We start from the raw sequence: 27,311 nt of genomic DNA, 5'->3' as shown, positions 1-27,311 counted from the left end.
AAGGAATTTGAGAAAAACGACCCAAACAAATTACCAGACCATCCTGCATAACGAAATTAGCATAATTCAAATTACATTCAATTATCTATCATTTGGTTCTAATGCTCTGAGCACAATATGTCCCAAAAAAGTTAATGGCAAAGAGGCCCATGTGATTGGTTTCTGGTAGCTCAGTTCCTATAAAAATATCATGGCTCACCTCTTCCATATGCTGAGACATATCATGAACTGCATCTGCATGACACAATCACATAGTCAGATGAATATAGGACTCTAAAGCAAGATAAAGTGCAGGGGAAACCAGAAATATACCTAAAATAACTTTAATTTCGAAGAATATGAAGACAATTCTCTAATCTTAAAAAGTTGGCTACGATTCTGAAATCTTCTAAGAGAAAACCTCCCTTTTCCTTGAATAGTTCTTTTTCATATCCAATTAAAACTCAGAAGCAAACAATAAAACAAAATTGTAGCTTCCAGTAATCACACATATCTCATAATAAAAGAAATCCAACATATCCTGCGACAGATAGTGAGACAATAGCTTTACAGGGTGATGAGTGACAAACAATACTGACCTTGGTATTCTTGCACAAGTTTCTGAGGCACAAGCTATGGCATTCAGCTTCCCGCACCACGCAACAGCACTGTGATTTTAAACAACAAGAGTATGAATTAAGCCAACAGTATGTAACTGCAAACATCAAACTATGACAAAACCATGTATATCAGTACTAGATCCCAAATTTCATTCAATGCAGTAGAACCATGTCAGATGATTAAGAACTATAATTACTTCCATGCAATTTTCATTACGTCAACACTTTCATGACATAAGACGAGAAAATAATTAAGTACATTTTCTAAACTCTACAACATAAAATATTGTTCATTTAAAGAAGTCTATCTAATATCTAACCCGAAACTGACATGGAACATGGATAAAGTCAATTCAGAAAGACATACCCTTGAAGGCTTGGCTGAGGAAGTTGATCTATATAAAGCACTGCTTCTTGCAGCAGCTAAGGTTGGTTGAGATTCACTTCCATCTGATGAAGGGAAAAGTGAAGTTTCTGGGGGAGTGAGAAGCCTATTGACAGAAAGTTGAAAAAAGAAGAAGTTAGAAATATGTAGTTTTATTGAATACCAATTTAACTTCATACATAATTCTCCAATTTAGCAATTCAAGCATGAACTAAATGTATCAAATTCATGTTGACTTGAGTTTAAGTAAACATTTCAAGAAATGAAAACAACCAGAGTCTAGCACAGTAGCAGGCACATTTGAACTAATCAGGCTAATACAAACCAAATTAGACTAAGCATAACTGAACTAACATGACACAAGTTTATATTGAGCAGGGAGACACTTCTTTCAGTCTATTTATTAAAGGATGCTTACATTATGGTTTGAGGTATCTCTCACAGTAATTTCCTCACCAAGGTGATTACCTACCTCTCACACGTCTTCACGAGAACATATCTATCTTTTCAGCGACTGACTTTTCTTCTTCTACTTCCCATCTCAAATGTTTCACAATTTTTTTGTAACCTTATGTACCACAAGTCTAATACTTGACAACATTACCACAGCTTGACAGAGATGTAAATAAGATTCTGAAATGCTGGCAATACAAAATGCACTCAGAGTCTATAAGTCCATAAAATCTATCTTCTTTCTTTTTCGGACATTCTCTACTGGATACTTCACTCAATCAATTTCAATGTGACTCTAAGGCGATGCTTTTCTTGCCTTGTCCTACTCAATACTGCAAATTCAGCTATAACTTCATAAAAGTGATCACCACTGGTTGATTCTCTAATAGCATATTTTAGAAATAAACTTTCCTGAATCCCACAACTCCAAAATAAACAAAATTGATTCCAAAAACTAACAAGGGAGATAATATGCATACCCACTCAAAAGCACAAGACAAGATGTAGGCCACAACGCAAGAGACGGACAGATCTGATTGATTTCTGGGTCTTAGAGTTTAGGGTATGAGTGACGGATTGAATATGCAGAAAGAAAGAGGAAGAAAAATAGGAAGGAGGTGGAGTTGAACTAGCAGATGTCGATTTCGCGGATTGCTATGATCGACTTCGTTGTCGGGACTGGATGGAGTGAGCAGGAAATAGCAGATGGAGGGAGTGGGAACAAGAACAAAGTTTATGAACCCAAAAACCTAAAAAGCTTGCCGACATGTTTAATTTTGGCACCTATATCCACCCGAACGTCAAAAAATAAAACAAAAGAAAATGCATAAAATGAAAATACATGACGACACGTATTACCGTAGCTAAAATTAAAGAAATTTGGCGACGGAAAGAATATGCCGTAGTCATTGAGGGCATATTTATGCGACAGCGACGGCAACGCCGTGCCGTGGCAATAATTTTTCTCTTTGCGACGCCGCATTTGCCGTAGCGAATTTTAGATCAATGGCGACGACATTCTCACGCCGACGCTAACTGGTGAAGCCAAACGAATTCTTTTTTGTAGTGACACTCACGTTTACACTTTCCACTACATTTAATTTTATTTTTTTTATTTCGTTAATTGACTGTATTATCCCTATTGATTATTTCTGATTTAAAGTATTTTAATATACAGAGCGTAAATTAGTAAAAAAAATCAGTTATGGAGAGCAAGCTCTCTTCTCTTAATAATAGTATAGATACATAATTATATTTTTTATACAAGAGTAATTAATAAATATAATAAAATTACAATATCTTCCGAAAAAAAAAAAAAAAATCCTCTCATCCATGTGCTCATGTTTTTCAATTTTTTTATTTTTTTGTTTTTATGAAAAAAGCAAATTGACATGTTTATAGCACATGTTAAGGGGCTAGTTTTTTTTTTTGAATCAATAAGAATAGGGTTTTCATTTCACTAAAGCCAGAACGGCACGGATACATATCAGTCACTGCTCATAGGCAAGTTAGACGAGCAATATGCTAGCACCACTCACTAATACAGATCAATGCTCACTTATTCCAAGTGAGCCTATAAACTACACAAAAGTATAGTAAATAGGCTAAGTCACAAAACAAAAAAATAACTTAAATTTTCTCCTTGCCCTTCTCACTAGGGCTAGGAGGCTTAGTAAGGTACTCAAAACAAGTTGCTTGTGCAGCAACAATCTTCTTTGATTTGGGTGGATTTTTATTTTTCGATCCAAGTGGCCTTCCTCTCTTCTTTTTTGGCTCCTTTTTAACTTCCACTGTCGGCTCCTTTGGCATAGAATGCTGCCCGGGGCTTCCAGGAGTCTTAGAGACCTTGTTGAAAATTTAGTCGGGAAACATGGGGTTTTCAACTTCTTTGTTGGAGCATCATGCACATCCACATATTTGAACAAGTCCGAGAGCAAAATCTTTAGCTTTTTGGGAGAGGCCTCAGAGGTGGGAGGGCATACCCTCTTCTCAATTCTTAGCTCCACATTGGCAGGAACATTTGTGTCACCTTCCGACTTCTCATCAGATTGCCCTGTGTCTTTGTCATCTTCAATGGGAACCGGCACTATAGGTTCAACACCAGCATTATCATTAGGAGAAGACTCGGTACAGTCCAGTGGGTCAGAGACTGGCACTAAGGCCAGTGCATTTTTCGGTTTTTTGGGAAGCAACTTCTCCCGCAGTATGATAGGTTTACGTCCAGGAGTGTCATGAATAAATAGAGCCCTATTGACCAGTGGAAGGACCGGTGTTTGCACACCCTGGAAACGAAATGTTCCGTCCATGAATGTACCTGCATTAAAACTCAAGGATGGAGCTATGATCTCCACTCTCTTGTCAATCTTGGCTCGGACTAGAGTATGCGTAGTATTCACCCCACTAACCTGACACTGATTCCCATCATGCATAAGAAAATGACAAGAATTGCACATACCTACCAAGTTTTCAAAGAAGAATGATATATCCGCTTCTATCCCAGGAGCAAGGCGGAGCGTTTTCTGTAGAAAGAAGGGTTTGGACAATTCATGAGCAACCTAACCCTAACCTTACCCACAGTGTCGAAAAGTTTGTCAACCATCTCTAAGAACTTTCCCGCCACAGAAGCAATAACTTGGATCGTTTCTGGGTCCTCAAAAGCAGGTGGGATGTTGGAGATCCTCACCCAGAAGTATAAAGAGTTCATCTCCACCGAACTAATCGGCGACATTCCATGCATCATATGCTTTCAGCACTATCGGGGCATGGTTAAAGCGCCACGAACCACCCCACAACACCTTGTTTCGATCACGTTGTAGGTCAAAAGCTAGCACAAAATGGTTCTGCTCTCTCTCTCTCTTGGATCTTAAATCCTTTATCAAGCACCCATACTCTTCTGAAAAATCGCCTGATGTCATTGAGTACAGCAGGCTGCTTTGCCAAGGGTTTGGCCAGTAGGTAGGATTGTCGAGGGCGGCATTGTGCACCCCCAGTTCAACGAGACAGATTGATAACTTCATTGCTGGCTAAAGCAAGGGATGCAACAAAGGAGGCAGTGACATCCTCAATGAACGCCATGGAGGTGAGGAGATCACAGGAAAAAGTAGACGGAGGCCACCGCAATCACTCCTAGGGTTTAGGTGCGTGTAGAGAGAGAACACACGCTTAGGGTATACAAATAAAAAGTTTGATGTTTTAGCACATAATGTTAAGAGGCTAATATGATTATAGGACCAAAAGAAAAGAAAAGAATAACTCAATGCATGCCACAAAAGAAAGAATACATGTATATATTCTTTGACACACAATCAAAGAAATTTATTAAACAAAAAAGATATCACCTAAGGGGGAACATGAAGTCAACACCCCTTAAAAGAAATAACTAAACCAAAAGACAACAAAAACATAAGCAAGATTAAGCAGTAGACTCTTTATTCATCATTTGCAGAGTTGACCTCTTTACTATTTAATTGTGCTCACAAACACAAATTTCTATATGAATGGTACATTGTGGTTTATATTTCCGAGTTCTGATGAATGCATGGTACATATTTTGGTTTCCGGGTTTCTGAATGTATGTTGCTTCATTAAGAAAAGAACAATATATTGAAGCCAAATTCTGTGGTTGTAAACCAAATCACACAACATAAAAAGCATAACAACTGAACATCCAACAACAGAATCTAAGTAAAATTCTGTTGTTTGAAACAACCAGAATTCATAGATAACTCACCGTAAATGTTGTTTGAATAAAGTTCACACAACAGATTTGCCAAAGAAATTTTGAATTTCCACATATTCAGACGACACTTCATTATCGTTTCACATTAAATTAGACAATAGATAATTAGTAAAGTCTGTTGCTAAAGTTTAACTACAACAACATTTGACTGTTGTTCTATATTATATATAACCACATATACTTACAATTTGTTCATATTTGGGCACATTCAGATGACAATTTGTCTGTCGTTTGAGTTACCATCTACCGTCCGGCTTTACCCGTCGTTTGAACGTCAATCAGATATCAGCTTAATAGACGACAGTTTTTCTTCATATTAGACGACGGTCCAAGTCTGTCGTCTGATGAGGTTATTGGCATAGTGTAGGCAACTATTTATGTACGTACATCGATTGGTCCATATGAAATCTTTCTTTGCTTATACTGAAAATCTTTGGAGTAGTGCATCCATCACTTTCATTTTTACTGTTATGGATTCTCAATTAGGGAGAAAAAAAAAGGGAAAATGCTCATTTCCCCAATTTTAACTTAAAATTTGCCCACTTGCTCCACTAACTGTTTTTAAACCCCGTTTACCCAAAACACTCTAAGGGATTATTTCCCTTTTACCCAATTAATTCTTTTTTTCTTCTTTTTATTTATTTTTGGGTCTTTTTTGCCCTCTCTCTCTCTCTCTCTTCTCTCTCTCTCTCTCTCTCTCTCTCTCTCTCTCTCTCTCTCTCTCTCTCTCTCTCTCTCTCCAGACGACGTCGGATTTCTCTCTCCCTCCCTCCATCCCTCCAGTAGGTCTCCCACGACGCCTGCTCTCGCCATCGCCGCGCCGAAACTCGTCGTCGTGCTCTCCGCTGCCAGGCTCGACTCCAAGCCGACGATCCTCGTCGCTGAGAAGCTCGGCGAGGCCGGGGTTGACCTTCTGAAGGAATCGACGACGGACTGAAAACTGCTATCTGCTATTGTGCAATCATAACCATAAAAGTTGTAACATTAGTGCCCCCCAGTAGACTTTGTATTGGGGGCCAATGATGACTGCTTTATTTATTGACGGACTGAAAACTGCTATTCCAAAGTAAATGTAGTGTTAAATTGCAGTAGTCGATAAATGAAAAAAATTGTGTGGTTTGTGTCAGTCTCACTACAAAAAAGAATTCAATTGGCTTCACCAATTTGCGTCGGCGTGCAATTGCCGTCGCTAAAGCCTACTTTTTTGCGACGGCAAAACTTGACCGTCGCAATTGTGTAAAAGTTATGCGACTGTATTAATTTCCGTCGCCACTTGTGGTCGCCAACCCCTACGGTTTACTTCGGCAAGAATTTGCCGTCGCAAGGTAATAACAATTGGCGACTGCAAAAAACTTGCCGTCGCGTTATCCTGATTAACTTTGCTCCGCCCTCTTTCTTCTTTCAGTTCTTTGAGCCCATAACTCCATCTCGATCTGATACCCCGATGATTACCCAGATCTCCTCCTCGTCTCCTCCTCTTTCCATCACCTCCTTGAGCTATTTTCCTCTCTAGATCTACCAAATTCAGCAGAATACAACCGACGACTAAATGACCCGATTTAGGTCAACTCCATCGAGTTTATCAGGAGATCTACCAACCAGTCGTTCCTCAAGACGAGCTTGAGTCCACTTTATCCAAGGCTATTTACAATCTAGAGATGTCGATGATTAAGAAGAAGAACGACTGAGAGCTAGAGAGACAGAGACATAGTGTGTGTTTGTTTGGTTTGTACGAATAGATAGACGGATCAAATGGAAATTCTCTGCTCATCATCTGAATACGGGGTCAACTGGGTTTTGATTTCATCTTATTTTTGAGATTTCGTTCCCACCTTTACTTCTTTTCTGATTCATTTTTTTCTTATATTGCTTTTGCAGGGAAGTTTGAGTATCTTAGAGGCAAGGGTTGCGAATTTGTAGGTATGGTTTTCCCAATTTTGCTGATTTTTTTTTTCCCTTGCTACTCTTTTGCTGATATTGATATGAGTTTGAGTACGGGGTCAATTGGGTTTTGAATATTGTTATGCATGTTTCAGGAAGATTACATCTTTTTAAATTTTTTTTTTCTATTTGTTTTCCAATGGTTAGCAACAGTAGAGGTGACAAGTTTTTGGGGTTTTGTTTCTGGGTTTCATCTCTGAGATTTATGACATGATTTCAGGTAATTGGGTTTTGATAATGTTATGGGCACAAGCAGAGTTGATGAGGATGCTGAACCTGTTTTACAATATGGACACAGGTAGAAGCCTGCTGCTTTTAATATCTACAATTTAAGGTCTTCAATATCTTAACTACTATTTAGAAGTGCCTTAGCATTTTTTTTTCTTTAATGGAATTACTCCATGAAATCGTTTCTGTATAATGCACAGGGTTTTTATGAACGATTTGTGTCTAGAATTTGATCGATAGTGTATATATTTTGCTAGGTAGTGTAGCAAAGTCCAATTTTCCTGGTTACTTATCATCCGAAGCACCATCGTTACTATCAAATCACACTTTTGCCCCCACTGATTTGAGAAGCTATTCTTCAGATTTTCTGCTTAGAGATGTAAGAAGTTTAACTGCTACTTATGGATTGATATAAGTCTATGATTATGGATGTGTATAATGTGTGCATGTGTGAAGAATTGTGTTATTTGACTACTGCAGAAATCGTTGGGGTCTGTGCCGTATGGTGTAGATGATAGTGTGGGTAGTAGAGTTCGTTCTGATTCGGGTGTTGGGGTGACAGCAGGGTCTAGCCTATATGATCCTTTGGAAGATACTGAAGCCAGAGACAAGATATTGCGGTGATTTACTTTGAGTCTTGTGACATTTTTGTATACATGCCTGCGTATATTGTAATGTATGAAAGAATTGTGTTGTTCTGTCTGTTTGCATATGAGGTCAATGACGCCTGGGGTTTATGGTGTAGATGCTGTGAGTATTAGTGTTCGTGGTGAACCTGGTCTTACTGTAACAGCAGGGGCTGGTTTTCCATCTCCTTTACAAGCTCAGACTTTACTAAACCAAAGACATGAGGTCGGAGCTGGCATTGGCTCAAGTGTTTCTACTGACTTCTTTAGAGAAAGGTTTGTGCCTTCGAGGAGTGGTGATGGTCTCCCAGTCCTGAAAGGGGAATCAAATTAACATTTAGTTTGTGGATGAACTTCTCACTGACTGTACCAGAAGAGAAGTAGGCCGTATCCTTTTGCTTTTCGTGTGTCTATTTTTGCATGCCTGTGAATGTTTCAGGTATGCAACATTTCCAAGATAACTGTTTTTTACTTTGCGGTGGAAATGACTGCCCGAAACCTGCTATTTCATTCCTTTGTTCCAGTCATTTCAAACCTTAACTTATTATGAAGATCTATTTCGTCCATTCATTGGCTTTAAAGAAATCAAAGTAGTTCACAAGGAGCCTAGACACGTAAGTGCACTCATTTGCCTAGTTCTATCAAGTAATTTTGATAGACATCATAAAGGTTTAACACTGAGAGTCCACCGATCACTTATAGAGGAAAGCAACTGCACTTGTCATTGCCTTTTAGTGATGCAGAGTTGAGATAAGGCTATGGTTTTGTCCGTGTCAACTAGCAAAAACTTTTTGCTTGGGGAAAATGGTTTTTTGTTGCCATTTGTGTCTTGCTTCTGAATTGCTTCTGATCATAGTTTCCCTGTGTTTGGGTAGCAGAGTGGAGACAAGGCAATGGTTTTATGCTTTGTGGAGTTTGTGGATCCAAAGTGTGCTTTGACGGCTATGGAAGCTCTACAAGGTATCATATATGCAATATTCGTGATCTCTCTGCTTAGACTAAAAAAATTTGCATTTGATTACATTACTAAGCATAAGTATGCTGTTCAGTATTTTATTTTCCATTCTAGTCTGAAGTATCTTCAGAAAAAATATCTCATATTTAAATGTTTACTGTCTATGTAGCTTTTTTGTAGCCTGTTTGGAAAAATGAGTTGATAAAGCTTTCATTAATTTCTAGCAATTTGAGGAAAAATATATCACTTATCAAGCTCTGAAATGTGGATGTACACAGGTTACAAGTTTGATGACAAGAAACCTGATTCCCTTCCATTGAGGATCCACTTTGCACATTTTCCTTTCCGTCTACCATCTTATTCCGATCAGAAACAAACTGGAATCCGACACTGACGAAAAAATGACCGGTATGAAATCCCTTGTCTTCGTCCAGAGATGAGCAAATCTTTTCAATACAAAGGGATTGACAATGGTTAGTAGTAAACTACAAAGGGAGGGCATAAACTCAAAGAGTTGAGCCAAAGCTTGCTTTGGTTGAGGTATAGCTGCAAAACGAGGCATTCTTAGAGAATTGGGAACCTACTAAAAGCTCTTATCTTGGTGAGAACATCAATCTTCTTTTGTTCTTGATATAAACTTTGTTTTCCTTTTAGACACCAAAGACTAAACTATGGTTTCTGCAGCAGAAATTTATAACTAAGCTAGTGATGCTGTGATTCACCTGTTCTCAATTCTAGTTTACTGATTATCACTTTGCCCCGTCATGTTTATTGGGTTCTGTAGTTTAGTGCTTATGTTTAAATGGATTTGTACTCTTTCTTGCTTTTCATGGAATTGATGGGAAAAATTCAGAAAGTGATGGGAAAAGATAAGGACATGAGGAATCAATTACACAACCAGATGAGTTTAGCACATTGTTTACTGCTAATAAACCTTTGCTGTTGTTCACACTTAATTTTCTGATACAGTCTTCATCTTATCTTAAGATATAAAGTATGTTTAGAGAGATAGATGAGTTTAAGGTTGGCAATTTTGTTTCTTTTAAGAAGAAACGAGTTTAAAATCTTTAGATTGCAGAATTTAATATGCTTCTGGAGTTGTGGACCTTCATATGCAACAAATCTTGGACTTTCATACTAACCTTTTGAGTTTTTAATTTATGCTTTTGGATTTCTCAAGCATATATATAAGGTAGGCTCAGTAAAATAGGAATATAAAGAGCAAGTTAGTCTGCAACAATAAGTAATTGTAAGGTTGTAACGGTAATGATCATGTTGTAATAGATAGCAAAGTTGTGGAGTTAAGCTGCTAATTTACCTGATTTGCTTCCATTAAATTATCCTTTGTCAACATTAGCTGCAGTTTCAAAAAGGCTTAAAGTCAGAATGCTCAGCCATGATTCCATTCGATTATGTTACAGGGACTCTTGTTTTGGCTCTAATTGGTGGTCATTTAAAACTTTGTTGGTTTTTGCTGTAACGGTTCTGTGCTACTTTGCTATTCTATCTATTTGATTTGCTTTGCTGGAGATTATATCTAGTACAATAGGATCATTGTAAACAGATATATCCCAGCTTTAGTTGGTAGTCATAAAATCTGAGCACTAATTTGTTCCCGAAATCTTTTTTTAAACAATTTAATGGGAAAGACTATCCTTTGCTTTTGTGAGACTGGTTTGATGGTTTTGATATTAAGGTATGTGTTTTGAATTCGGGTTTGAGGAGGTTGGAATGAAAAAGGTGTAAGCTTTTGATTTTTATTTTGTGTGTGACATCAATTGGTGAATAACAATGATAGTTATTGATGATTCACAATCTTTTGATCTCAGTTGTTTGTGATGAGTTGATTATGTGGCCTATTCCTCTAAGGGTTTATCTTTTGGATCCTTCCTGGGCACAGGACAATGAAGCTTAGAAGTAAAACAGGGCATATCAATACCGTAAGACAGTAGGAACTAAATGCTTTCATAGAGTATATATGAATTGAAACTATAATGAAATGATTGAAAGCTACGAAACTAAGTAAAGGTTTTTTGGTTTTGTATCTTATTTCTTATGTGTAATTCTTGTTCATTGTTTATCAATTCTTGTTCATTGTTTATCAAGTTCTAAATTTGCAACTCTATGTTCATTGAATCTTGAATTTATGCAGGTATGTCCAGAACTACAAGGAAAAGGAGAAGTTGGAGCATAAGTTCTGAAGTGCACAGTTGGGAAAGGAGGATGAGAGGCAGAGCTTTCAGCAACATTTTTTGGAGATTTGCAGGTATGAAAAACTCATGTGTAGTTTAAATTTCACTTTAAGTTTTTTTTTTTTATGTGGATTGGTGTGTAGTGTGCACACTGATATTGTTTGATTTGGTTGACAGTAAATTTGCCAACCTAGGATATATGCTTTAATGAAGTAATTAATCACTCAAATGTACACTTCTCCAAATTTCACTCTAAATTTCACTCAAATGTACACTTCTCCGCACTAGGATCTATGCTTTCATAAAGTAATTAATCAGAGGATATCAATATCAATTTGCCTAAACTTTAGTATCAGTAAGTGTAGTCCCAAGTCTCATGCTCATCCTCCCTCTCTTCACTTGATTTATGTTTCTTTATCTGAATACTTTTCACTTATCTATGTAGATAGAAAATGGACACATATCTTGAGGAAGATGGAGCAAAGCTTTTCTTGAAGTAGAGGAAGAAAAGTACCTTGTATTATCTTGTAAACTCTTGTATAAGAGCTTCATTGCTTTTGTAACATTTGTGAGAAAAATCAAAATGTAACATTCCCTTTTCAATATGTTTAATTCCTTTTTGTACAGCTTTTATCCAAAAAAAAAAAAAAAATCTGGCAATGCATATTTGCATGCCAGATTTTTTTTTAATTCATAAATAAAATTTTGCGACGGCAATTTTACCGTCACAAAGTTTTGGTAGCGGTCGGTGGCGTCGCCATAGATATTTGCGACGGCATTTTTCAGTCGCAAAAGTCTTGCGACGGCAACCCCTTGCCGTCGCTAATAAGCTTGCGACGGTGCATTTGCCGTCGCAAATACCAATGGCGACGCCCCCAACGACATCGGCGCAATTGCCGTCGCCATTGATCTTTCGCGACGGCAATTTCACTTTCCGCGACGGCACATTGCCGTGGCAATTTGAATTTTTTTTTGTAGTGTCTAGTGGGGGGCAGTAGACAGAATATTGACCCTCATAATGTGGGTTTTTAGACATTATCTGTTGTTTTGAGTGTGAATAACTTCTATAATCTGTGAAACATAGGAAGCGGTGTAATGTTTGATGGTCTATTGGGGGGCAGTAGACACATTAGTGCCACCCAATAATGTCTTTCTTAGGAGACAGTAATCATCTCTTGTTGATTTGTTTGTGATAAAGTGCAATACACTGTGAATCCTTGAAACTGGTGCAAGTTTTAATGGTTTAGTGGGGGGCAGTAGACACATTACTGCCCCCAAATAATGTCTTCATACGAAGTCAGAACCCTTCACTTAACTGGTGCAAGTTTTAATGGTTTAGTGGGGGGCAGTAGACACATTACTGCCCCTAAATAATGTCTTCGTTTTAAGTCAGAACCCTTCACTTAACTATCATTGACAGATTATTGTACTTTAATAAACTCAAAACAACATAAGACTTATCAAAACTCTAATTTCAGTGATTAATTAACCACAGTTAAGAAATTAGTGGGGGGCAATAATCTGTCTATTACCCCCCAATAGACCACAGTTTTGACGTCGTCCGAGACCTGCAAGGGAAGCCCAGACCCGATTCCGGCGTGGAGAGCTTCCCGGACATCTAACGAACAAAACCGGCGAAGCCCAGATGGGTTGGGATCGTGGAGTTAGATGGCGTCATCCTCTGGTGGTCCGACGGTGGGACAGAGCGGCGGCGGTGGAGGCCGACATCGACGGTGGAGTGGTGGGTGTGGTGGCTCAGAGAGAGAGAGAGAAAGAGAGCCTGAGACGAGGTTAGAGAAAGAGAGAGAGAGAAATCGATGAGGGGGAGGAGAGAGAGATATGAGTGTAATTTGTTAATTAAAATGAGGGCAATACTGTCAAATACTGTTAAATTGGGTAAATGGGGTTAAAAAACTCTTGGTGGAGTAAGTGGGCAATTTTTGGCCAAAAATTGGGTAAGTGGTCACTGTCCCAAAAAAAAAATCACTTATTAAAAAAAAAAACTATTATAATTGAGAAATTTTTTTTTTCCGGATCATCTGTGTTGCTATTTTTTTGTTGTTGAAAATGTCATTCATTGTACAATATAACAATATAATACCAACACATCCGTAAGGATGGTTAGAAAGACCCTTTACACTAATAAAAGCCATTTTTTTCGTGAAGGTAATAAGGTAGCTGATGCTTTGGCGAATTATGGTACGACTGCTCCTAATATGGTGTGGTGGGATGCTACACCATCTTTTCTTTTATCGCATTGTCAGAGTGACCAATTGGGTTTTCCCCAATTTCGGTTACGATAGCTTATTTCTTTTCGTTGCTTTTGTAGGGAGGTTTGGTTTGGTCCCCCTCCTATGTTCCTTCTTTTCTTCTTACTCTTTTATTAAATTCAAGTAAGGGGCATGCCTCTTATTTGCTTCAGCTAAAAAAAAAAAAAAAAGCCATTTCGGTTTGGTTTTGAATCTAAAACTAAAATTGCAGTTTTATTTTTGACTGTTTTTATTCTTTTGAGAGCGGCTAATTCAAAGTCACATATATTGTGCTTTTATATTAGGGTTGTATCGTGTTGACTGGCTGTTTGGTGTTGGTCAAATTGGGGGGAAAATGAGTCCCATTTGGCATATTTCCACAAGCACCGTCCGACCAACAAGTCACAATTAATATGAGTTAGCTCACAGAATTGAGTTGACTCCGTGCGATATCTGTAACTCATCAAACTCGATTACATTCAAACGTCGCTTCTTTTCAATAAACCAGCAGAGAAAGAACAAAAGCAGCAACTGGTTCAACACCTAAAAGCCACTTGCCAGCCCCTTAGCAGCGATGGAAAATGAAGATAACACCACTTGTGTTTTCATCAGCTGTAATGGCCGAGGACCCGAGTTTGTCCATGTAGTTGCTGATGGCGTAAGAGTGGCCGACGTCCTCGGCCCTATTTACACTAGCTACCGTAGACATAGTCAGTGGCGGAACCAGGATTAAAATTAGGGGTGGGCTACTTTAAAGAGCTTACAAGATTTTTTTTTTTTTTGTCAACGATAATTTCAAGATTTTTGGGACTTAAGTTTAGAAGAAATACTAATGGAGCATGTTGGAACTAAAGAAAAAAAAAAGGAGAACAAAAAGGGGAAGAGCAAAAAAAAATTAACAGGCAAGATTTGCCTTTAAGAGAAGAAATTTTTAAGAAACTAGGAATAGAAAATGTCATAAGAAAACAAAAGAAAAGAAAAGAGAAAGGGAGAAGAAAATGGGAAAAGGACAACAAAAAAAAAACAGGAACAAAAGGGGAAAAAAAGGCCAAAAAGGGAGAAGGAAATGGGAAACTGCAAGTTGAGGAGACTCGAACCAAGGTGAGACCTTTTTTTTTTTTTTTTTTGGTTAATGAAACAACTTCATTATGGGACAAGCCCAACGGCCCAGCAAAGCTTAACAGGCCAAGAAAAGTACATAGCGAAAAACATAAAGGTTAAACTCCCACTAGATCCAGCCCAGGAAGTAGGAAAGAGGAGAAAACCCAACCAAACAAAAAAAAATCGGGAACCGACAGCAGTTCCAATCACCCCTCTGCCATGGGAGGACATGGGAGACCATCATTCCTTAGAACCAGTGTGAGGGAAGGTGGTGGCTGGGTAGCCCATCTCAAAGGACCCACCGACCCATTGGCAAGCGAAGCTGCAATGTGAGCAGCCCTATTCGCTTCACGGGGAATCCATTCCCATTTACAATCCTCCAAACTCGAAGCCTTCTTTCTGATTTGTTCTAGAATCGGGTAAGTTCTCCAATTCTTCCTTCTACCCACTGCACACAAGTCACTGATTACTTCTTTCGCATCTGATTCTATAATTACCTTTCTCAGATTCATTGTGACTGCTAAAGAAACCCCGTGAAGGAGTGCGGCCAAGGTGAGACCTTAGGAAAAAAGAAAACAACTCCACAATTTGCCAACTAAACCAATGTCAGACAACAATTATAGAGGCACACTTATACTATATAAAATATCCCAGTAATTCTGGGTTGGGCTATAGCCCAAACAGCCTTTCATGTAGTTCCGCCACTGGACGAGATTAATTCCCCATTATGAGGATTGTGAATGACCAAGGCATTTCGAAACCATTGCTTGCAGTGCAAGTAACTGAACTAGTTGATGGCATCTTCATAGCTTGCAGCATAAACCACGCAGTTGTGGATGCATGCTACGTCTTTCTGGCATTTCCTTAATTCATGGTCTGAAATCTCTCGTTCGGGCTCCGATGTACGTTAAAATTTCTCAACGTCCTCCCACTTTCAGCCCCGACCAGTTTCTTGATGGCATAGTTGATCTCCCAGTTCATATGCCCTTTTCCTACAGCGAGATATTCATCGGCAACAATAATAAGCATCTTACTCCAGAGCTATTTTCTGATTCTTTACGAATATTTCATTTTCCCGGCCAAGAAAAAAGTTGCCCAGCTCAAAGCAAAGGCCAATGCTGAGATGGCCACTAACAAGAAACAACCAATGCAAGGTGCAGTAAGGGCCGCGTGGGGGCCACTTCCCCAGTGAGACTTTGATTTTTCTTACCTGACTCTTCTTTTTGGCTGATCCCCGATCTTCACACCTTGTATTTATAATTGTATATGTATGATTAATGATAAGAGCTGCGACTTGCCGTCTTCACAGCCATAACAGAGTGCCAAATTAGTCCCACAACTATTAAACAAAGTATAAGAGCACTCATCTTAGAAGAAACAAAGTATACGAGCTCACAAATTCTCAATCTTTGTCTTAACTCTCCAACTTGCCGACTTCGTGCTTTCGATCTCCCTTCTTTAATAGTCTTTACTGCTTTCTTTCTGGTGTTTTGCATTCATATTCTTTCTTGCTTAGCCACATGGAATTATCTGCTTTTGACAGAACATGCATGAGAAAATGCTTCTTCATTGGTATATCCACAAGGAGAAACAGTCTGGCATATTAGTTATGCTAGGTTCATATATAGTTCAGAAAGACAGATAGATCAAGGGAACAACAGATTAACTTGAAACTTCTAATTCAGTACAGGAGCTCCTCTGATTATATATTCCTTGCATGCATATTCTAAATTTTATTCGTAGTGCATTTTTGTCTTCCGTTAAAACTTAACGAACCCATCATTGCAATTGTCACAAGGGTTACATGACTTCATAAAATGGTAAACATGTGACACATAACTTCAAACATTAAAGATAACGGCTACCTATCGGTTGCTGACTTAAGATCAAAGCAGATGATTAAAAATATTATCGTTATTGAAAAATTGAAATGTGTGTTCATTTGTCATATTTTTATTTTATGTCTCATTTAATTTTTTTTGCCCCCATATATATATATATATATATATATATATATATATATATATATTTATTCCTGCGTCCGCCACTGGTAACAGCATTTCGTCCCTCCAGTCAATCATGGCACATATTTGGCGAGCTGCAATACGTAGCATACATGATCAATCTAAACCCTAATCAGGAGGCTACATTTTGGGTTACGGCAGGGATGAGGGAGAGATTGAAGCCACCACTGCCGAATGAATACTCTGGGAACACAATTCTAGGGGTTACTGTGACGTCCACTGCGGGTGAGGTGCTACACAATGGACTAGGCTGGGCAGCTTTGCATATAAACAAAGTGATTGCTTCCCTGACAGTTGAAAAGGTGAGGGAAAACTTGGGAGAATTGGGTGAAAACCTCGCCAACATTTCCGGAAATTCTGAGGAGTATACCAACTAGTGCTGCCTTGATCATAGGAAGCTCACCACAGTGGCGCCATTGAATGTGTATGCCAATGATTTTGGTGCTGTGTGAGGTGGAAGTGTGGAACATTGTATAATATGTTTTTCTTTTCTTTCCAAACCGTCCACCACCTAGTGGCTACAAGCCTACATCTAGAAGCCTGTTCAATCTCAAAAGTTATGTTACTATTAAAATTTAACCATCTTTCTTTCTTATTGTACATACCGCCTATATCACATACCGCCAAGCATAAGCAACGACCTCATAAGTGGGCCCCACGACATGACTAGTCCCGCCTATGATATTGACTTGATGCATAAACTCTTCTCAAGCTTACGAATCGTGACAAGTAAGGGAAGTATTTGGACCTTAGTTTATCGTACCTCGGGGATTAGGTGTTGGACCTAACCAAGATAATTGGCGGTAGGATACTAAAAGCACACAAGAAAAATAAAAAGTAAAATAAAAACTATAAACAATCAAGGCACCAAGCCTTGGCAATGCTCGGCTTAGCTCACACCAAGCCTATTCAAAGCCACTAACTTGTAGCCTCAAGATGGGTATACACAAATGAGTCGATGGATTTAATATTTGAGAATTGATTTGAACTTAACAAAAAGTAATAAAATGCAAAGCAATTAATAAAATTGCAAGTAAATTAAACTAGAAAAGTGTGAACAATATAATGAGAATGTCGGGTGCTAGGGAGGTTCCTTCACCCAAATCTCATGTGTCGGAAGCTAATCTAATGTAGATGCAAATTTCCTACTTTGGCGGTAGTCGTATCCAAGGCGGTTCAAGGCTCAAGGACCGAAATTCCATTTCATGGTATTCCTACTCCGGTTCAAGGGTCGTAGGAACTCACTTGGCATGAATTAGAGCCGGTTCAAGGGTCTCTAATTCACATCAAGAGGCCTAAAGATCGAGGAATTAGACTACTAAGCTACCCGCCCGCGTATTCACGTAACGGGTGTAAATCATCATGCTTATAACCCCTCGAATACGAAATTGAAGGTTTTTAGCTTAGGAATTAGAAGGGGTCAAGCCTCTAACTCCATCCTAGACATGCTCAAAATACACACCCTAGAGTTGACTAGGCTCCTAGACATGTATTTTAACCCAACAAAAATAGATATAAGCATCCATCATATGAAAATTGCATCATTACATTAAAATAAGCATCTTTTACACAAGATTTGGACTAGGGCACACAAACCTAGCCCCCAACAACAAAACTACTCACTACCCATCATTAAACAAACATCAATATACATAATTTAAAGAGGAACAAAGTGAAGAGAAGTAGGAGTAACAAGAACAAGTCACAAATTGCTATAAAGCAATTATGGCTAGCCTTGATTTATGGCTTCCCACTTTTACCCAAATTTAATGGTGATAAAGTTCTTGATGCTTGGGCTTCCCCTTTGAAATTTGTGGAATTGATGAGAAGATGGAATCTTAGTGAGGTAGATCTTGGTGAGGTGGATCTTGGTGAGGGAAGAAAAAGATGAGAAGAATTGAAGGTGGGGTGGTTTCGGTGTTAGAGAGAAGAAGGAAGGCTGAAATGGGGTTGGTAAGACCGTAAGAGAGAGGGTCTGATGGGATTTTTGGTGTGCGGTGGAATTGTGGTCTCCCCCTTCTCTGTGTGGTACTGTGTATATATATCATTAGAGCATCAGCAGTGGAGACTCATTTTTTGGACTCAAATTTGGGTCCAAATAAGCTGGAATAGTAATTTGAGTCCATCTGAATAGTGTACAAAAGGACTTACTTTTATTAGGTGTTGCAATGGTGCAGGACTTATTTTAGGACCCATATTTTGGACTTATTTTTTTAGACTCAAATTTGGGTCCAAAACACAAATCTTGCCACTGTGGAACAGATTCATATTTGAGTCTTCTACTTTATGTTTGTTTTAATATATATATATATATATATATATATATATATATAGACACACACACACATATATAACTTACATTAAAAAAAAAAGCCTAACAAATTAGTATAAATAAAAGTTAATCATCAAACATTAAACATAACATTCATTAAATTTATTCATTACAATATAAAAAAAATCAAAATTATACATTTCTCAGAAAAAAAAAAAAAAAAAAAAAAAACTGTAAAACAAATTTATATATAATTAATTGAATCTATTTCTGGCCGTTAGATTGAATTAAACATTCAATCTTGGCCTTTAATTAAACACAGCAAGAGCCGTTGGGTTCAAATAAGTGTGGGTCCCATTTTTTTCTGATCTCATAGGCCACGTGCTGTCTCCAAACCTCACTTGCATGTCCTTGCATGCATAAGCAAACAGAACGTGGCGGGTCCCACAAATTTGGGTCCAAATTTTTTTGGGTCCAAGACTGGATCATATTTGCTCTCACATTTGGGTCTCCGGCAATATTAGGTCCAATTTTTTCCGACCCACTGCAGCTCAATTCCTACACTTTGGACTCAAATTTTGAGTTTGGACCCAAATATAGGTCCCCATTGCTGATGCTCTTAGGTCGTCCCCTGTTCACCGAGAGGTAAAGAAATGAATGGGAATTGTGGTCTGGTTGGTGTAAAAGAGGGACAAGCACGTGTCAGCATATGGGTGGCTAGGAGATGAAAGAAGAGAATAAGCTTGATTGCTGCACGTGGAAGATATTGATTTAATTAAATGTTAAGCTGCCACACTTCCAATTAAACTAATATTTAATTAGTTTAATTCATTCCTTTTTTTTCTTTTGCCTTGTGTGTTCAAGTTTCGCCATTTCCGATAATATCGCTCTTGGTTGATTTTTTGTCAATCATTTTCTCGAAACCTTCATTTTGCTCTAATTTCGCACTTTTTTCGAAATCCACAACTCCGCTTATTTACTACAGAATAAACAAAAATGGATTAATTACATAATAATTGACTTGAGGATTAACTTATTTATAATGTTTTAGGTATAATTACACGCATATAAATGCGTATAATCAGATATGCATCCGGTAGACCAACACCCGAGCTACCTCGCTATGGTGGAGGTCGACCGGTATCTCGCTGGGAGGCCACCCTCCCATGCTCTCCAAAAGGTTTCAAGGGAAGCAAATATGTGTATTATGTCTCACATCGGAAATGTAAACTAGAAGGAGACTTGCTTTAGCTATAAAGGAAAGTCCTCCCCTTCTTAGATGAGGATGGGATCCATGATCCCCACACTTGTATACTATAAAGGTTACTTGGCCTCACTTATAGTGAAATCTCTAAGTGAACGTAGTCTTGCCTCAAGGGCAAGGTGAACCACTATACATGCTTGTGTCACTATCTCTCTCTCCATCATGATCCATTCTTAGTTCCCGTATTCTCACACAGAAACATTAGCGCTAAAAGGAGGGTCCCTAAGTATGAGTATGAACCTCCGACCTTGAGTAAGAGTCATGTACGAGTACCACGAGTCATGTATGGGTACCACGAGTCACCGGGTACATGGGTACATGCAGGACACCCCTCACCCTCAACCTCACCCAAGCCTCCGAGGAGCCAGCGGGTACGTGAGTCAGCGGGTACTTGCACATCCCCGTACCCTCAACCCCACTCCCAAGCCTCACTCTTCTCCGGGACTCTCATGAGCCAGCGGGTATGTGCATACCCCGCACCCTCAACTCATTGGCCAAATCTTATTTTGACACCCATGAACTCAAACCATCCTGGAGGCACAAACTTCTACTTGGAGCCGCTGCATTTCAACTCATCACGGAGCCGGCAACAACTCGGATCCATATCCAACCCGATCGTGACCTCTCTCGGTGGCAACTCAGACCAATTTTGTGAAGTTCATCATCCTCCTCCATCCGGGAACCTTACGAACGAATCCCCGCGACCCACCAAGCTTGTCAACCCGTGCGGTATCACTATACGAGACCCGCCATCAACTCATCAGTCCACAGAAATAGCCCAATGGAGATCTCTTCGGGGCTTTTGACCGTCACGGCCGAGTTGAAGGTACCGGGTCAACCTTCACTCTCAAACTCTAGGATGATCATCGGTCGGTACCTGTTGGGCCTTCCCGGGTCAAATCTAATGGCCACACATCCAAGCTGATCAAATCTTGCACTATGACAAGATTGCCTCGAAGGCTTGTAGCCAAAATTCAATCAGGCCTAGTACTCTGGGCACCCCGGGGACTGGTTCGGACACCCAATCCATCAGGGACTAGTTTTGTATACTTTAATTTGCCATCACAACTTCATCTCCAGGCAGCTTATCTCATAAGGTCCCCTCGTGCCTCATCTTGCTAAATCCTGCCGATAACAAATCAAAGAGCTCATAGCGGTACGCCTGCGTTCACCGGTACCCCTGCCTTCACCAGAACCAGCAAACCACCATGGCAGTTATCATCGGTACCAGCTACCGAACCCGGAGATAAGTCTGGCTCATCGGGAATTTTCCATCCGGGACCCTTATTAGTCGAGGCCTCCGGTATCATCACGATCATCACCGGTACTCGCTGGTCCTGTCTGGCGTCGAACTTGTCAACCACAACTTCCAAGTGCCCTCATCCCGGCACTAGCTCAAGCTCCCCCCAAGCACCGAAGAAGAACTTTTCGAGCTCCAAGCACCACCAGATCCGGATTCAGGGTTCACCTGCAAACCCGCTCTTATAGTTCCCGACTCTTGCTATTGGCTCCGGCCCGGTTAGCCTCCGACCTGGCCAAGTTCATTAATCACACCATGGGTTCAAACTCAATTACTGGCACTCAGTACCCGCTGGGTTCATCAACCAACTCGTGCGCTCTTCATGCACATAAATACGTTTGTCTCAGTTGCCTGCCCAATTACTCTGATCTCTGCCTCTCCGGGTACCTGCAAATCTCTTACAGCCAGTCTGTAGTCTCGAACTAAAGCCTCCCCGCAACGCTGCTAAGATAATTACTCGGATATACGGTCCAAGTTCAATTGAGATATCAAGCATGTTTGCACTCACGTTTTACTTTATGTGTGGTACGTGCAATTAGTGCCACGTATCAAGCAATTATATGTCCATGCAAAACTACATGGTACCTTAGAGCATGAATGCATGATATACTTACACATGCATGCCTTGTAGCTTTATTCAGTAACACATGCAAGATATATTCAGTTGGACACCTAGCTTGTTCTATTGTGCTAACACATAAGCTTGCTATAATTGCACGTTGCCCACGGCACTAGACAGGTCGATGTGAAACCATCTATGTTTCTTAGGTATACTACCAATTAAGGTTCCCGAGAACCTGAGTTTTTTTTCTTCGATCATGATTATTTGGTCTTTTCGATCAAACCACACATACAAGTGGGAAAATACTGAGCATAATTTTCAATTATTGCACATATATACTACTCTATGCATCTTATCCTCGGCAACGCTAAACCTCCATCAATTACTTCATGTAATTTACATGGCCACATTAATTGGTTCAGAGGCTTCAGCTAATCATCATGCATTTGTTACACCAAAACTTTACATAAGTATATTTTCTGTTATTCACACTATGGGCTAGCATCCCTATGCCAATTCATAAATACCAACTATCTCACCAAATATACATTATCAAGCATCATCCCATGCAAGAGTAGAACAGATGTTACACAATAGCACATTTGTTTCATCTCTATATTTTACTTCTTTAATTTTAATTTCACATGAAAATTGTTCATCGTTACATGCCATACTTACCCATCATTACCATTCCCATGCAATAGTTGTGATCAATACGGGATGGGCACCATCTCACCCATGATTATTATTGTGTACTCAAATTCTTATTGAGCATGATCGTATACCTATATGAACAATTTAATCTTTTACGCTATTAAATCATATGAATAAACTACCAATCACTTATTTATTCTCGAGGTGGTACACTTTTCCAATGGGCCATTTGTTTATGCAACAAGGCCAAATAAACTACAAGCACTCGCTAACCGACGTGGAGCATCATGATTTGGTTTTTGCGACAATTACAATTTTTATGCAACTTCTTTACAGCTCCAGATAAGTCATCATTCACGCTTCTTCAATTAGAGCTAATGCTATACTTTACATGCTTCAATAGCGATTACTATAATCTAAACATGTCTTTAAGGTGCGTTAATTTTTGATAGCATACCCGTTTATGCCTACGTGTTAATGCTTAACTTAATTACAATCCAATTAAAATTACTACATGTATGCATGTCACACAAAACATGTAACATGCGGCACTTAAAATCCTCGCCCGGAGCGCGGTACCCTTTCAGGGTAATCCAAGGTCAAATCCTTGCATAAAACCCTTCACTTGTGCGAGCTACCCCAACGGGGTTAGAAGGCACAAGCCCTCATTCTACCCGGGGCCACGCCACCGGGTAAAGGAGGCCTACAAGCCCTCATTCAACCCCATTGGGTTAAGGAGGCTCATGCCCTCATGTGACCCCACTGGGTCATGAGCACAAGCCCTCACGCTACCCCATCGGGTACAAGAGGCACCAAGCCCTCACTCTACCCCATCGGGTACCAGAGGCACCAAGCCCTCTCACTACCCAGCCTGGCACTAGAGACCGGGCCCTCCAACGGGTACTAGAGGCCGACTCCTATACAATACCCCAACGGGTACCAAAGTTGCTGTACACGAGGCCTACAGGCCCTCATAAATCCTCTACTCGAGCGAGGTATCCCAACTGGATAACTACAGGGTAGCTCCCTTACATAAAGCCAAGGTTCAGCCCCTTGCATTAAAATCCTCGCCCTGAGTGAGGTACCCCCAGGGGTACGGTTAAGCCAAGGTCCAGTCCCTTGCATTAAAATCCTTGCCCTGAGTGAGGTACCCCCAGGGGTTAAGCCAAGGTCAAATCCCTTGCTTTTGAGTTATCTCACCTCCCGAGCGTTCTCTACACTTGGGGGACTTATTCATACCACTTATCACAAGTGGAGGTAGTACCCGGTCGGGTACTTTCATTGAACTTCACGCTCATACTTTCCGGGCATCTTCAAACATTATGTTTGTGCCTTAGCGATACGTGTGAGTTTCGTGTTATGATCTATTAATGGAAATATTGAATTTTTCACCTATTGTTGATCACAACAATTAAATTCCTTTTACATCCCATTAATAAGACCATAGGACAAAACTCATACAACCTATCACCCGCTCGAACTCAAATCCAAACTTTGATTTTACTAACTACATAACTTGGGGAACTAGGAGAATAACAACACTCCCGATCCTAACACATGTGCATCATATGCATACAACATATACATATCATTATGTATGTGTCATCATGTTCATCACACATCTGTTCATCATATATATGCACTTCGTATGCTATCACAACCACATACATTTTTGACTCATACGTCGTATGTCAACACTACATGATACATGCACACACAATGTGTAACATGCATCTCATATAAACATTCATGCACCTCGATGCATTTGACTCAAATGTCCCTTAGATTGCCCTAGAGCAATCAATATGCTCTTTGCACACTCTTATCTTATTTGCATGTACTAGCTCGATGATGAGGCTCCCGTGGCACCAACCTAACATGAAACTTTTACAAGACACGAAGAGTCCCTCCTTGCTTACGGAGTTGGGGGACTAGTATCGGTATGACGTTCAACGAGGTCGTCACTCATACTGGGCGGCATCATATTTAAACTCCCCAACCAAGAAGCGTCTCTTACTTGGGGACATGGGGGACTTGTATACACCGCCTATATCACATACCGCCAAGCATAAGCAACGATCTCATAGGTGGGCCCCACGACATGACTAGTCCAGCCTACGATATGCACCCGGTAGACTGACACCGAAGCTACCGAGCTATGGTGGAGGTCGGCCTGTATCTCGCCGGGAGGCCACCCTCCCATGCTCTCCAAAAGGCTTCAAGGAAAGCAAATATGTGTATTATGTCCCACATCGGAAATGTAAACTAGAAGGAGACTTCCTTTAGCTATAAAGGGAAGTCCTCCCCTTCTTAGATGAGGATGAGATCCATGATCCCCACACTTGTATACTACAAAGGCTACTTGGCCTCACTCATATATAGTGAAATCTCTAAGTGGACGTAGCCTTGCCTCAAGGGCAAGGTGAACCACTATACATGCTTGTGTCACTATCTCTCTCTCCATCATGATCCATACTTAGTTCCCGTATTCTCATACAGAAACACTTATGATACGATTATTCTAAGCACATATAGTTATTGTTCTACGATTGTGGTTTTTCTGCAACTCATAGTGAGCATTTACTTTTACTGATTGTGGTTTTTTTGCTACGATCGATTGTGCTCTTTGTACATATAGATCAGATTTAGAAAGGCCTATGCAAACTTTTTCCTTTTATGTTAGGGAAAATTTCACAAACAGTACACCAACTAAAGGCCACTAATAATTTCTATACATAAAGTTTCAAACCGATCATTTTGGTACACGAAATCTAAAGATCGACCCACTATCTAGACATGACGACAATGACGCCGTTAGTTTCACTGCCACCTGGCCTAATTTGAAGGGTAATTTGGTCTCTTCAAGTTTTTACTCTGAGCACCCCACCTTTTTCTGTTTTACTCTGGGCACCCAGAGCTCACTCTCTCTCTCTCTCTCTGTCTCTCTCGCTGGGTACCTCCCTCCCTCCCCCAACAAAAAAAAAAAATCCCGATCACCTCTGCAATTCCAACCATTACCATCAATCCACAACGCCATGAAGAATCTCCGGTTGAACCTTCTAATCCCAATCCTGGTGTTAAATTCCAACAACAACAACAACAACAGCAACAACAACTCCGGATTCTGGCCGGGAAAACAGAAGATTTTGTCGGGGAGCTTTCTCGATTTCCCGGCGCTGGTGCTCAGCCCCGTCACGCCGCTCATACCCGACCCGTTTGACCGAAGAGAAAGTGATCAAAGAAAAAGTCGACGTAGACGAACTGGCCGAGCTGGAGGCGGTTGGCGAGGATGAGATCGGTGTCTTTCTCGGAGAGGGAGACGTAGGTGGAGTCGAGGGAGTCGGAGAGCCGAACATAGAAGCCTTGGTTGGGCCAGAGGTCGTCGGAGTCGGCGAGGGCGGGGACTATGCCGATGACTTGGAGCAGGGCAGATCGGTGGTCGCCGGTGACTTTAGTGGCGGAGTTCATGGACTGGAGGAGCCGGAGGAGGATTCCGGGAGTGGGTGACGCCATTGGGGGTGAGAGAATCAGAGAGAGAGAGGATTCTAGGTTTGGGTGTGGGGAGGGAGAGAGAGTCAGAGAGAAGATCCTTTTTCTTCTGTTTTTTTTTTTTTTGACCAAAAAGAAGAGTTAGAGTGAGAGAGTACTAAATTACCCCTTGATAAATGAAAAATTACATAAAGTTAACGGCGTCATTAACGTCGTGTATGAATAGTGGGTCGGGCTTCAGATTTCGTGTACCAAAATGATCGGTTTGAAACTTTATGTATAGAAATTATTAGTGACCTTTAGTTGGTGTACTGTTTGTGAAATTTTCCCTTTATGTTATCTAGTAAGAACACTTGTGAAGTGGAAGACAAACTTTTCTACACTTGTGAAGTGGAAGACAAACTTTTCTTGATTAATTGTCATAGTACGTTCTCCAAAAAAGTTGATCAGCTATATTTGCATTTGTTTATCCATGTCTTTGGATTCACATTATTTTTATATTTTCTTGTCTATCAATTAATATAGAAGTGGAAGACAAACTTTTTTCAGTTGTGTCCTTTTTTATTTTGGAAAGTGAAGCCTGGAAAATTTGATGAAGCCGATGAGAACCATGCCAATGGTAGGGTTAGCCACTGGGGGATTTGGTAAAGATTTGATGGAATAAGATTTAATTCTCTTTCTGAATAAAAAATAGACGCGGCTTCACATGAATTATTGATTCTCTGTTTTTTTTTTTTTTTTTACGTAAATCGTTGGCATACAATGGATGGTTCGATTCTAATCAGTGGGTCTTGATTCTGATGAGCTAAAAATTATGCATGTGATTCTTGTGTCAAAAAAGGATGCATGCATTATAAAACCCTTTGATCAAGCAGAAGCACACCCCTTACCACAAAAAAAAAAAAAAAAGAAGCACACCAACCAGGAAATTCCGGCCCCTAGTTTGGTTTTGTAGTACACCAGTCTCACCATCCTCAATCAATTTTATTAACGCCATGGCCCAATTGGTCTTATTTCTCAACAAACCTATCAAGACCCCGTGAGGCTGTGACCAACAGAGTATATTAACGCGTATAAAAAAAATATACTTTATTAACGAATAAATTTAATTATTATTATTTAGGAAATATAGAGAACAACACCAAAGGTTTAATTATTTTCACGTGCCTCAACGACTACTACTCTTTTCTGACTCTTTTCTGACTGTTTCTCTTTTCCTGTGACCCACAACCGATGCCATGCCGGCCAGAGTCACTATAAAAAGGGTAGCACAACACG

The 27,311-nt window shown here is 39.9% G+C and overlaps 1 long non-coding RNA gene and 2 pseudogenes across 1 annotated transcript; 2 read left to right on the top strand and 1 right to left on the bottom strand.

Moving 5' to 3' along the window:
- Positions 1-580: 580 nt before the first annotated feature.
- LOC133714770 (uncharacterized) lies at positions 581-2,024 on the bottom strand. The gene is made up of 3 exons (XR_009848813.1): positions 1,917-2,024; positions 967-1,090; positions 581-708 (listed from the first exon to the last, which is right to left on the bottom strand). It is a non-coding gene; the product is annotated as an uncharacterized LOC133714770 (long non-coding RNA).
- A 4,459-nt stretch (positions 2,025-6,483) lies between these two features.
- LOC133716754 (uncharacterized) lies at positions 6,484-11,605 on the top strand (annotated as a pseudogene).
- A 2,336-nt stretch (positions 11,606-13,941) lies between these two features.
- LOC133716753 (uncharacterized acetyltransferase At3g50280-like) lies at positions 13,942-16,912 on the top strand (annotated as a pseudogene).
- The last annotated feature ends 10,399 nt before the right edge of the window (positions 16,913-27,311 follow it).

Source organism: Rosa rugosa, chromosome 6, assembly GCF_958449725.1.
Source record: "Rosa rugosa chromosome 6, drRosRugo1.1, whole genome shotgun sequence".
In the NCBI taxonomy this organism is placed as follows: Eukaryota; Viridiplantae; Streptophyta; class Magnoliopsida; order Rosales; family Rosaceae; genus Rosa; species Rosa rugosa.
Note: the sequence above shows the minus strand (reverse complement) of the source record. Positions and strands in the feature narration are given on the sequence as shown.